Below are 13,445 nucleotides of genomic sequence, written 5' to 3'. Positions count from 1 at the left end.
TTTTCCAGTTAGTGTTTTTGCTTTCTTCAAGTAAATATCCAGATGTAGGATTGCTGGATCACATGGTAGCTCTAGTTTTACTTTTTTTGAAGAACTTCCATACTATTTTTCATGGTGGCTGCCACAACTTATGGTCCCACCAACAGTGCAAACATTTCCCTTTGTTCCATATCCTCAATAACCTTGTCATCTCTAGCCTTTTGCTGGTCACCATTCTAACAGATATGAGGTAATATCTCTTATGGTTTTGATTTGCATTTCCACGATAATGAGTGATGTTGAACATGTTTTCATGGACTAGCCTATTTGTATTTCTTTTTTTTAACAAAAAGTCTCTTAGGACCTTTCTGCACATTCTTTCATTGCATTGCTTGATTCTTTGTTATTGAGTTGTGCTGGGCTATGCTCAGTTGCTGAGTTGTGTCCAACTCTTTGCAACCGTTTGGACTGTAGCCCATCAGGCTCCTCTATCCATGGGATTTTTTGGGCAAGAGTACTTGAATGGGTGACCATTTCCTCCTCAAGGGGATCCTCCAGACCAAGGGATTGAATCCTCATCTCCTGAGTCTCCTACATTACAGACAGATTTTTTTTTTTTTTTAACACTGAGCCATTTGGGAAGTCCCCTTGAGTATTTTAAATATTTGAATATTAACACATTATCAGATATATGATTTGAAAATATTCCCCACTGTTCAGTAGGCTGCCTTTCCATTTTGTTGATGATTCCCTGTGCAGAAGCATTTTAGTTTAATGTAGCTCCACTTGTTTATTTTGTCTTTTGTTGTCTTATTTTAGATTATTTTAATTCTATATTCTTTTTTATATTTTACTTGCCTTTGTCTGATTTTATTGTCTAGATCAGTTATAGTATTTTGAGGAACACTGACCTATATTGCAATTCTGGTAAGATAAAAGTAACATAAATTTACCATCTTACCTATTTTAATGTACGGTTCAGAAGTGTTAAGAATATTCACATTGTTGTGCAACCAATCTCTGGAACTCTTTTCATCTTGTAAAACAAAACTCTACATCCATTAAAAACTCCCCCTCCCCATTCTTTCCTCCCTCCCCGCAGTTCCTGGAAGCCACCATTCAACAGTCAGAGGAATAGTAGTTTTTGTCCTAGATTAGATCCACTCCTGAGATGCCTGGTATTTATTGGTCTTTTAGGGCACAGAATCTATTTGACTAATTCAGTTGCCAATAATTTTCAGAATCATACATTACCGTTATAGGTAGTAACTTATGGGCTTCCCTGGTGGCTCAGATGGTAAAATATCTGCCTGCAATGCGGAGACCTGGGTTCGTTCCCTGGGTTGGGAAGATCCTCTGGAGAAGGGATTGGCTACCGACACTAGTATTGTTGCCTGGAGAATTCCATGGACAGAGGAGCCTGGCAGGCTAAGTTAGACACGACTGTGCGACTTTCACTTCACTTCAGTAACTTATAGTTTAATATCCATAACTTCAGAAATGTGTTTTCCAATGTTTTTGGTCCCAGCTCTACTTGAATAAGAATCATAAGGGGTGTTTGTGAAACATGCATATTCTGAGCTACACCCCAAATTAATTATGCCAGAATTGTCTATACAATGCTTTCTCTCCCATGAGTCCCAAGAATCTACATATTTATATACCTGACTCCTAAAGCAAAATAAAATGTACACATTTTAATTGAGAAATTATTCCACATATATTCTGTATATTCCAACAATCTGTATTCTTTTCAGTCTCATTCTTTTGAATACAAATAGAAAAAATTCCTAAACCTGCATATCTCAAGGAGAACATCAGTGTAGCCTAGAGCAGTCTGGCTGGTGGACTTAAATTCTAAAATGGCCAAGGTCACATTTTCTCACTTCAGAAGCCACTTTCAAACTATGATTTTAGCCTTAAAATTATTGACTAAGCTGCAGGAATTCAGAAAAGTCTCTGTAATTCTGAGGGCTATCAAATTGCAGCATGTCATAGAATACTTAACGTTAGTAATTGTATATAAATGTATATATACATATTTAATTGCACTGCATAATAATATGTTTAGAATATGTGTCTATATATAAGCATGTTATTAAATAACAACTTTCAGCATGTAATTATTGTGGATATCTAGTAATTCTTGGGAACACTAAAGAACAAAAACCTACATAGAGATAACTTTAATTAAAAATATTGATGCTTAGTATTAAATACCTGAAAGGGTCTTTAAGGGAAGCTAGGCCTATAATTCCTGGTAATAGTTTGGATAAGGAAAAACAAACATTTTATTAAAACTGAGAAGTTACACCACATGTTCTGTAAAGTTCTATATGGTACTTAACTAGGTAAGAATCCACCTGCAATGCAGGAGACTGTATGAAATACAGGAGATCTGGGTTTGATCCCTGGGTCAGGAAGATCCCCTGGAAAAGGAAATGACAGTCTACTCCATTATTCTTGTCTGGGAAATCCCATGGCACAGGAGCCTAGTGGGCTACAGTCCATGGGGTCGCAACAGTCGTACACAATCTAGTAACGAAACCACCACCACCACAGGTAGGCTTACGGCATTATTCTTATACGGTCTAATTCAAATATTTTGTCCAGGACCTAGAAGCAACTGGAATAGCCCAGCTGGGTAACCAGTAATACAGGCAAAGAATTATAATAAGAATTTTGACACACCCATATTCTAATTTCTAGTTGAGCATCATCAGTTACAGTAATTTCCAAGCATCCCATTCTACCTGAATCAGGAAAAAATACAGGGAAATGTAAATAATGTATACTGTATTTAGAAAAACAACGTAAATACTTTATAGACTGTTTGGTAAATAATGTATATACTTAGAAAAACAATATAAATATTTCATGGACTGCTGGGCCACTGTTAAGACTCAGATTAAACCTCTGGGTTTAAAGAACACAGTGTTTATCAAAACTCAATTTCTTCTACCCAATAGAATTTTGTAAGGTTTGGCTAAATTGCCATATATAAGCTATGTATTCATGATACAGTCCTACTATAGTCGCTTCATTAACTGTACATTGTTTTTCTAGCTGCTGCACACTAAAATCATATGAAATTCAAAGTCTGAGCTCTATTTTATTGTAACAAAATGTACAAAGAGACTTCCTGTCAAACCCTTTACAAGCTTGCCAATCATATTATAAATTCCTATTATATTTTTGATCCATTAGGATTACAAATCCGAGTCACATATTTCTAATAATAATGCTTACTGTTCTTGATTTTTGATTCCATTATATAAATTAATTTTATTCCTTTCTCTTCTCAAAATTGCACCACACTTTCTGTATGTATGTTGCCTACTAATGCTTTAAGAAGTCTTTTTTTTTAATTTCTTTTAAATCAGAGCTAAAAATATGCTTCATATGTATGTCCTTTTAGTACTTCAGCACTATGCATTTCCTTCAGTCCCACATTTAATATTCAATATCTATTGTTAAATTCCTCATAAAATGCCAGTAAGTGCTCATATGTTCTAATTAATAGGCATAGTGTGAGGGCCATAACCAGCTTTGCAGAGGAGAACAATGAGCTCACAGATCACAGCTGCAATCCACCAGAGGTTCGATGTGAACATTCCCTCTTCAACTGCTGAGTAGTTCAAGCAGGAGGAGCAGCTGGCAAGTGAACAGAACCCAAGATGCAGTAACAGTTTGTTGGATTCATGAAAAACGGTAGATGTCAAATGCATATCAAATAGTATTCTCTACCAACTGGTTAACATTGTCCCCAAAGATACTGAATATAAAAATCGAGATTTTCCTAGTAAATTAAACTGGTATTTAGAGGGATAAGAGAATAATTCGTCAAGATGCTTGAAGTCTGAAGAGTAGCTTCAAGGTATTTGGAGTGAGAATAGAAAGAAGTTTAAAGAAGATCATAGGTGGCATATTTTATGATCATACTTACTGTTGACATGAATTCTATCATAATATGGGCCAGTTATTAACCAGTATATAAATAGTATGTTCTAGATATGTGCCTGAACCAAGATGAAAACCAGAGAAATGGGTCAGTGGAGCATCCCAAAGGCTAACCAGGTGTGCCCAGTTTAATCTATCATTTATTATCTGAGAAATCACTCGAAGTGTATGCTCCCATCAGTATCAGCTCTATATGTGTGGATTTTGTGACTCAGATGGTAAAGAATCTGTCTGCAATGCAGGAGACCTGGCTTCGATCCCTGGGTCAGGAAGACCCCCTGGAGAAGGAAATGGCAATCCACTCCAGTATTCTTGCCTGGAGAATCCCATGGACAGAGGAGACTGCAGGCTACAGTCCATGCAGTCACAAAGAGTCAAACAAAACTGAGTGGTTAATACACTGATTCACTGACAAGGAAGCCTTTTACAGTTACATTATTAGACATGGATTTAGTAACATGAGGATATGTTCTAAGGAATCCCTGGATATAAGGTATGAGGAAAAGAAAGCAAAAGAAAATGATAGAGTGATCAAAAATACAGACAAGATTCTAAGAAACTTAAACATAAACAAAAGGAAGGCAAAAGTACAAAGAAATATTATAGAAGACATTCATTTTAAATGTATAAATTTAAATTTTAAGAATTCTCCTGTTCACTGAACATTAGTATAATATTTTAAAATGTCCACTTTTTTTAAAATATGCAAACTGTCATATATTCTGAGATCTGCTATAAAATACTAGAGTCTGATCCAGTGCTTCCTTACATACCAGAGCTAAAGTTTCTAATTCAAAGTAGTCATTGCCAGATTAGGGGCAGATCTGCACACAGAAATTTGAACCACTGAAGGTTTTTTAAAAATATATAATATGCACCTTGTTGGCCCAACCCTAGCATACGGTACTTGGCTCATTTTTTTTGAAATAAGATTTGTTCTAATTTTATTTAAAAAACACTGATTGCTTTGGAATTTACAGAATGTTTACACATATATGATCTCATCTGACTCTTAAAATAACCCTAAGAAAGAGGTTGGTGTTAGCTCCACTTTACAGATGAAGAAATGGAGGTCCAGATGGAATAACTTGCTTCTGGTTTATAGATATCTAGGGAAGGGCCATGTTGATACCCAAGCCTAAAGCTGCCTATTCCTAAAACTGAAAGAATTTTAAATTATAGAGGAAGAAGAGAAGAAGAAAAAGAGGAAGAAGAATGGAAGGAAGGGTGGATGGAAAAACTGAAGGAAGGAAGGACGGAAAGAAGGGAGGAAGGAAACGGAGGGAGAAAACCATGCCTCCATGAGCTAGAAAGTAAAGTTGAGTCTAGTGTCTTAGGACTCTGCACCATAAGCACTAGAGCTTAACGTTTATTAAACTCTCAGACATTAAAATAAGAACTAAAGAAAATACTTCAAAACCTTTTAAATATATATTTAATGTCTGAAAGTTAATTTCCAAATTACCTTCCACCTAAAACTTACCTTTTACCTAGGGAAAAAAAAATAATAATATTTACATAGGGCTTGTTATTAATGACCTGAATTGTTCTGAACTTGGAATAACAATAATTTCACATTTGCAGCGGTTTTCCCCTATTAACACCAAGCACACAAGTACTTAATTTCACTCAATTACTTCTAAACATCCACTTAAATTTCTCTTTGTGCTGCAAACCAGGTTGGAAATAAAAAGGATTTGCCAAATTTTGTCAAAAAATACATGTTTAACATACAACCAATGCTTGTATTGAAACAGCTTATTTTCCTTAATTTCTGATAATGAATGTAAGTGGAAATATTTTTCACTCATAATTTTTGCATATCAGCAATAGTAGAAGTTGACAATGACCACACAAAGGATCAACATACTTTTGATCCAAAAATGTATCAGCTAGTTCTCACTGGCCTATTCACATGCTCACTCTATTTGGTAAATTTGAACTAAACATATTGTGTGCAGCCCTGAAAATATATGTGTATATGAAGACCCAGTATATTATTCCATAACTATTATTTGCATCATAATTGTTCACTACATTTTATCAGCACAGATTAGGATCTGTCTGTGGATGAAATATTAGAATTTGTTAATTACCATAATTCCACAAATTTTGAGGGCTGCTGATACTGTTTATAAATGCTAAGTAAAACTTGTCAAAATTTCTCTGCAAAGAATATCTTGTGTAATCAGAAGATGTAAACAAAATCTTTGCCTGCCACTTGCTAACTAACCAAGCCATTTCACATAACTGAACATTAGTTTTTCATCCATAAAATAGATTTATTAAGCTTAAATTGATATGCTTACCATGTTGTCATTAATATAAAAGGATATGATATGTATGGATATAGTTCCTAAATCATACAGTATTTTTCAATACTGATTGTTAATCTATAGTGGATGGTATCTATGCCTATCTATCACTAAATCAGCTATTTGTGTATCAATTTATTTATTTTATGGAAATAAGATTTACTCAGGTCCCATGACACTAAGACTATTCTAGTATTTTGCCTCTCAGATCTTTCATCTATTCTTTCTCTTAATAGTTGGTTTTCTTTTTTTGCTTTCGCACTGGCTGCTGCTTACTGATTCAGCAACAGCTTTTAATTGCAGTTAATTCTTCTGTTTACTCTCCTCTATTGTTTTTCTTTTCTTTTTGTCCTCTTTCTTGTAAACCTCTGGCTGCTTTTTTACAGATATTTTGCATTTTATGTGAAAAGGCTCAAAGGAAAACTCAGAACAGGATCTATGGAAAACCTCTGAGGAACATTAAGGAACTATATACATATAGGGTCAATCAAACACACTTTGCTTCAGGACTTCTGATTCCTCCGTGATCTTTATCAATGTTCTCTTACTGCTAAGTGCTCTGGAGCTACTCCATTAGCTCCAAAGAGGATTTGGGATGGAGGAAGAAGAAATTGTTAAATTTTGCATGATGAGGATTAACTGTTTTCTGTAGCTACATATATGGTCTTAATGGGAATGTATGTGTGTCTGTGTCTGAGTGATACACATGAGTGAAACACATGATAAACACATGCTGATAATGTCCATCAGCAGATACTAGCTGCAATACCCAACAAATTGATTGTCTTTTATGCTCTCAATATTGGTTTATTTAGCTGATGTTTTACTAGTAGCTATTAGTTCCTACTTGTTTAACAATTAGATTTATTATTTGCAACATCAGTTTAGGTTGTTGAGTATCTAATGAAGATTCTTTAAACATTTAGTTACTAAAAGAAAATACAATTAAAACTAATTTTGCTAATTAATTTTGAGTACGAAATATTGCTAACCAATTGGTGAAAATCTTGTTTTGTATATGGAACAGCATTGCAATGCATTGTCCATTTTTATATAGGAACTAAAAGGAGTTAAGTAATCTGCCTAAAATTGCATAATTTCTAAAGATGGAATTAATATCCAGTTCTTCCTCCTGCATTACATTTCATTCTAACTAACAAAGGTTTTTTTGAATGGAGAAAGAGGTAGTCAAAGAATTTACCATAAAGCTAGTAAGGAAAGAAAGGGCAATAAATTCATCAGTGACATAATGCACTATATTCTATACCAGAGATACCTACGAAGGATGATGGACAATAAAGGAGGAAGGTCAAGTTTATCTGAGTGCATTTTCCCAAAGACAGCTCAAAATAGGGTATTTTTGTTTGTTTGAGTAGTTAAATGAGTGTTTTCCAGGCTACTTAGAGAATGAAGAAGGGTTATTCTGGCAGAACAAAACAAGAGGCAAAACTACTGAAGTGAGAAAGTTTGAAAACAAGGAGTCCTAAATATGTAATTATATCTTATCTCTTACATGGGCTTCCCTGGTGCCCAGTGGTAAAGAACCTGCCTGCCAGTGCAGGAGCCACTGTTTCCTGAGTTTGATTCCTGGGTCAGGAAGACCCCCTGGAGAAGGAAATGGCAACCCACTCCAGTATTCTTGCTTGGAAAATCCCATGGAGAAAGGAGACGGGGGTGCTGCAGTCCATAGGGTAACAAAAGAGTCAGACAGGACTTGGCAACTGAACAATAACAATAATCTCTTACATAATCACAAAATTGTCACGGTGAGAATTAGCTAAGAATTAGTTACTGAGTCCTCACAATTTGCTAACATCTTACATGGCATCATATTTTCACCAGCAAAGCCTATTAACAATTCCTGAGAAATAAAAAATATAATCTGAATAAGAAGATAAAGTCTGACCTTTTCATTCTATCGTTAGTCTAGTTTCCGTTGCTGACAGGGCGCGGCATGCAGACGAGAGTTTGGGTGGGAAACGGCTACACGGACCCCTCAGCAGGGTGGGCCGTGAGCAGAAGTGCCACACAGAACACCTCAGCCCAAGATGGCGGTGGCGGGCTGTCTGCAGAGGCGCCGCACCCGGCGCTGTAATCTGGAGCCTGAGCAGCACAGCTGCACCTGCCTCAGGAGGTCTCTGTCCCCACCCTGCTGAGGGGACTCTGAGCCTCAGCCCCGCTGGTGGCCTATCATGGACAGCGGGTACTGTAGAGCTGAGCTTCCACATCTCCATTCTCTGATCAAAGAATAAAGGTCTCTGCTTCTGAACCAAACTTGGTCTCATTCTATTGGCTCAAAAGACCCTGGACAGAAGGACCCTTACTGGAGACTGAAGAGGGAGGTCAGTAACACTATGACATAGGAGTTAAGTCATTTATTATTCCCACTCACAGATAAAGAAAATGAGTATAGCAAGGTTTAACAACATGCTCATCACTGCAGGACTATTGCTAAACAAAGAGTTTAAAGTTAAACAGTGTGGGCTCAGAGTCTGACTGCTTAAACCATTATGCTGGCTATTAAATAGGTCAGCAATTTCAAGTTTTATTATCATTATTACTATTATAAAACATACCATTAGTTTACTTAATACTGAAGATTCCAGCATAGATAACAAGCTATCAGTCTTTCCACAATGAACATTTGAAAAATGCTTTCAAACATGGTTGTAAAAAATATTTTAATGATTGGGAAAATCTTGCTATGAATTATTGTGGATGTATCTTGTTGATAAATCATAAAAAATGAAAGGCAAACAACAAAATCATGTATGGATGTTGTCTTGCACTACTTGTCAAGCTAGGTCTTTTTAGGAAAGTCGATTATGTTGTGTGTGTATGTGTGGTATATGCTTTAAGGCCTTTTGCATTCTTGGGAGAAATAAGGGATTTGATTTTAAGTCCCAAAAAGACTTATTCAGAGCAAGCATGTTCAATGGCATTACGGTGAGATACATTTATATATATATATAATTACAGATTGTCCCAAAGCAGCACACACTGTTGATTTATCAGGAAATATTGCCCTTAGACCATCAGGGGTATCAATTGGCACATCCGTTTTATGTAATGAAATTTACAGCGAAGAAGTTCAGGATTCTAAAAGAGAAGAGTGGGTGTTGTGGCCAAGGGGGAAAGACTCAGTTCAAACTACATGTTAATTCCTGCTGAGTAGGCTATTGAAGTGGTAATAAGGCAGAGGCATTGCCTCTGGCCTTCCCATTTGTAGCTCTCAGCCTAGATGTTCACTACCCATCAAGGACATTATTCAGTGAGGCACTCTGCAGTCCCAGAGGTAGCAGCTTCATCTCTAACTAAACTTTGACAATTATAGTCTGGGAAGCTAGGAATACTAGGTGAGAAACACTGAAATGTTTTCTTGGTTGCCAAGCATTTCTGTATCTTCTTCACTATTGTTTCTCTGGATGTTATTGTTATTATGCTCTTTTTTTCAAGTCTCAAAATATCTCATTGCCATGATTTTCTTTTGAATTAATCTGTGAAAGACTCATTTCAGTAGTGAATGCTTTGGGGGCAAAAGTAAAACAAAACAAAAGCAAGCAAAAAACAAATGGAAAGTGAAAGCTTATTGGTCATGTTCTATGTTCTAGAAATGTAAATTTCTAAAGAAATTATCCTTTAAACATAATTTTGAAAAGGGAGTTTCATTGAGACTAATATCTAAATCAGTACCATTTGGAAAAGAAAAATGGACCAAATCCTCAGAGCCTAGTTTACATCTTGGTCAAACTATGTTAGGCAAATTTTAATGTGGCAAAGTCACAGATTAAAAAAAAAAAATCATACTGAGAGTCTCTAAAAATTAAAATTGACTAAAAGAAAAATAAGTCTAACGTGCTTACTCTGAGTACTCAGAGGCTTAGGGAAAAAATGAGGTGGGGGAGACCAAATATTTTGTCTTCATTCTCAAACAGCAGTTTGATGAGATAATCAAAGTTAGAGACCAGTTCTCATGATTTTTACACAGTGTTTTGACTTCCATATACTTCATTCCTTTCCATCCTTTGGAGTAAGCCAATCTCCAATTGCTTAAAAGAAAGACCTTATGATGTTGTAGTCAAAGCATTAATATGTGAATCCAAGTTCTAGTTTTACTTTGGTACTTGTTAGTAGTCTGAAATGGCATATCACTGTTTTGTAGATAATATACAGGTTTCAGTATTTTTCTGTTACATTGTTTTTTATTTGTGGATGTATGAAATGCTTTGTAAACCATGAAATGTGCTGTATTTCTAAGATACTATTATTATATAAAATATTTACATCCTTTTATAGCCCCGGGTTAGGACAGAGTTTTCTTTGATTGTCAACCTCATGTTTCTCTAGGTTGCTGTGTAACCAAAAAGGAGACTAATGGAATTTAGAGGTCCTCATTCTTTAGATTCCATACCTGGCCTTAAGGCTTAGCCTTAACCTTTTGGTTCATTTCTTACTCAAGAAATCCTTATTGCCTTGTTAAATAGTGGGGAAACAATTGTATGAGAATGTTAGTTGCAGAAAAACAAAAGTCTTTATAAAAGCAAACTTTGATTCACTTGCAAGAAATATGGAATCTTCATATCTTTAACAGCTTACTGTGTACAAGCAGAATATTAGATTTCATTTAATGTGAGAAGGGATTGGCAAGTTGATGCCACAGTGTGATTTCCCTTAAGGAGGGCACTGGGCCAGGCTCAAAGCTGTGCCACACAGATGCAGTTCTACAAATGTAAAAGATAATGACTCAGTGGCCAAATAGTACACATCAATATAAATGTGTTGACTTCTCAGGGTTCCCTCCAGTGCTAAAGTCCCAAGATTCTTTCTATAGTCTACAAAATATGCAAAATACTGAAATGAAAGAATTTATGCCCTAAGGTTATCTCTGTTTAAAAACACAAATCATAGATAGCAAAAGACTTTAGGGAATGGATAAAATATAGAGAGAAAAGATAAAAGAATAAGCAAGAACAAAGAAATAAAAATAAAGAACAAAGAACCAGAAATAAAGAAAACCATGGCTCATTTAATCAAAAGGGAAAATGCTAAATATTTAAATGACAAAAGTGGTGATAGCCTAAAACAAGAAAATAAACACTTTAACATGCTTGTCTAAATATCCAGAAAGTATAGAGAAGGTATGGAGAGATGATGTGTTCCTGCAAACTATCAATATCTTTCAAAATTGCCATTTTCTTTGCAAATCTTTTTAAAAATAATAATACTTAACTATCACTTTTTTTTTTGAGGTTAATTTATGCTTTTATTTGCCAGTATAATTAACTACAGTGGACTACAGGCTTCTTTGATCTAAAAAAAATACATTTTATATCACAATCCAACAAACACACACACATATATAATATGTATACATACATAAAAGTGAAACAAAAGTTTTGCTAAAAATGTCTACCCTGAGTGTTAGATTTTTTTTTGGAGACCTTTTTCTTTTTTTAAAGCAGTTTTAGGTTTACAATAATACTTGACAGGAACGTACAGAAATTTCCCATATACCCCCCTCCCCTCACATGAACAGCCATTATCAACACAATGGTGCCTTTTTTCTTTTTAGACCAAGGATGACTGCACTGACACATAATCAAAACGTCCCCAGTTCACCTTAGGGTTCACTTTGAGAGCAGAGCAGTGTTGCATATTCTATGGGTTTGGACAAAAGTGTGACCACATATATCCATCATTATAATGTCGCTCACAGTACTTTCACTGCTCATGAAAACTTGTACTCTGTATATTCCTCTCTGCAAACTCCTGACAACCACTCATCTTTTTATTGTCCCCACAGTTTTGCCTTTTGCACAATGGCATACAGTTGGACTCTTTTTCTTTCTCCTTGAAATGAGAGGCTCATACCCTTTATGAGACCACTCCTGGCCCACCCAGGCATGGGCCAGACAGGCTCTAGTGGCAAGCTCCCCACGACGTGCTGCGGCTTTCCTCCAGTGCTGGCCCTGCCTGGCAGCCACGGGGAGGTGCAGGGGGACACGTGTTGGGTTTCTGCTCATAGGAAGGCCACACGTTTTGTGCCCCTCGTCACAGTGAACCCAGATTCCTATCGGGTGTGTTATAAACAGATGAGCCACTTCTTCAGGCCCCCTGCTCTGAGCACACCCCAATTAACTATCACTTTTAAAAATCCCCATAACCTACTGTTTATCTGACAGGTTCAAATACAAAATATATATTTATTTCAAACCAAATATACAGTCATTTTAAAGTTGAAGGAATGGTAGAGATCATATAACTCAACCTTTAATTTTTCAAATAAAAAAACAGGCACATAGATAAACTTGATGAGTTTACCCAAGAAACCAGTGAAAGAAATATGACAAGAATAAAGAATTTCACATCCCTAGCTAAACTTTCTATTTGTCTGTGATATTTGTTTTCCTTGTAAGAAACTTCTTCAATGCATATAGCTGTTTTACAGAATATTAAGAATATTACAGAATTTTAAGTGCCTGTCTTAGGGACTAGAGTAAGAGAGACAAAAAACAAAGGTAAGAAGTTACACCCCCAAAAAAGATAAAAGTAAAGATCTTTTATGTATTTATCACATAAAGAAATGGAAAAAAATAGCAAGACTGTGTGAAGGTTTCTGCTTTCTTAGATTCTGTCAAATTTTATCTGGCTTTCTTGTCTGAAGAAAATGCAGTATAAAACTATCACTTGGAAGTGTTTAAATTGTGGCAGTCATAACCACCAGGCACATATCCTTCACATCATCACAAAAGAACCTCCCTGGCAGGGCTAGGGAAAGTGTCTGAGGTGATGTTTATGTTTGACTTCAGGCACGGAGCTCATTGTTCGTGGTTCTTAATAAAAACTGTTTCATTGCAATTTATGTTCTAAAAACTTAAGCTTAAAAGGAATTTGGGAGTTTTGAAATAAATGTCTGTAGTAATAAAAAGGTAACAATACACATTTCATAAAAAACAAATAAACATATATACTTTGTTCCCTAAGATACTACACAATGACTATTAAATTAACAGAGACTATTATATTTTAAAGATAAATATTTAGCAATAGCAGAATAAGAAAAATGACTAATTGAAAATTCAAACCATAACAGTAAGTTAAACGGATCTGCAGAGACATTAGTGATTCTCACAAACATTTGAGTATATGGCTTTAAACTTAGTATATATATTTTATAAAGTATTTAGGTTT

The 13,445-nt window shown here is 35.5% G+C and overlaps 1 protein-coding gene and 1 non-coding gene across 7 annotated transcripts in view; both read right to left on the bottom strand.

Annotated features, from left to right (window-relative positions):
• LOC145518172 (uncharacterized) overlaps positions 1-13,445 on the bottom strand; it is a 1,384,210-nt gene that overhangs the window by 1,271,914 nt on the left and 98,851 nt on the right. Inside the window, exon 4 of one of the 6 annotated variants that reach the window (XR_014062690.1) lies at positions 2,328-2,408. The exons of 4 other annotated variants lie outside the window; for them this stretch is intronic. The gene's annotated coding sequence lies outside the window, so the exon portion shown is untranslated. Of the gene's footprint in view, positions 1-2,327; positions 2,409-8,160; positions 8,252-13,445 lie in introns of those variants that run through there. One more of the 6 variants, XR_014062712.1, reaches the window with a different exon arrangement.
• On the bottom strand, positions 12,257-12,386 carry LOC145519333 (small nucleolar RNA SNORA11). Its single transcript, XR_014063738.1, has one exon. It is a non-coding gene; the product is annotated as a small nucleolar RNA SNORA11 (small nucleolar RNA).

Source organism: Giraffa tippelskirchi, chromosome 8 (genome assembly GCF_054371585.1).
Source record: "Giraffa tippelskirchi isolate mGirTip1 chromosome 8, T2T-mGirTip1v1.2.pri, whole genome shotgun sequence".
Lineage (NCBI taxonomy): Eukaryota > Metazoa > Chordata > Mammalia > Artiodactyla > Giraffidae > Giraffa > Giraffa tippelskirchi.
The sequence above is the reverse complement of the archived record's forward strand: the minus strand, read 5'-3'. Positions and strand labels throughout refer to the sequence as shown.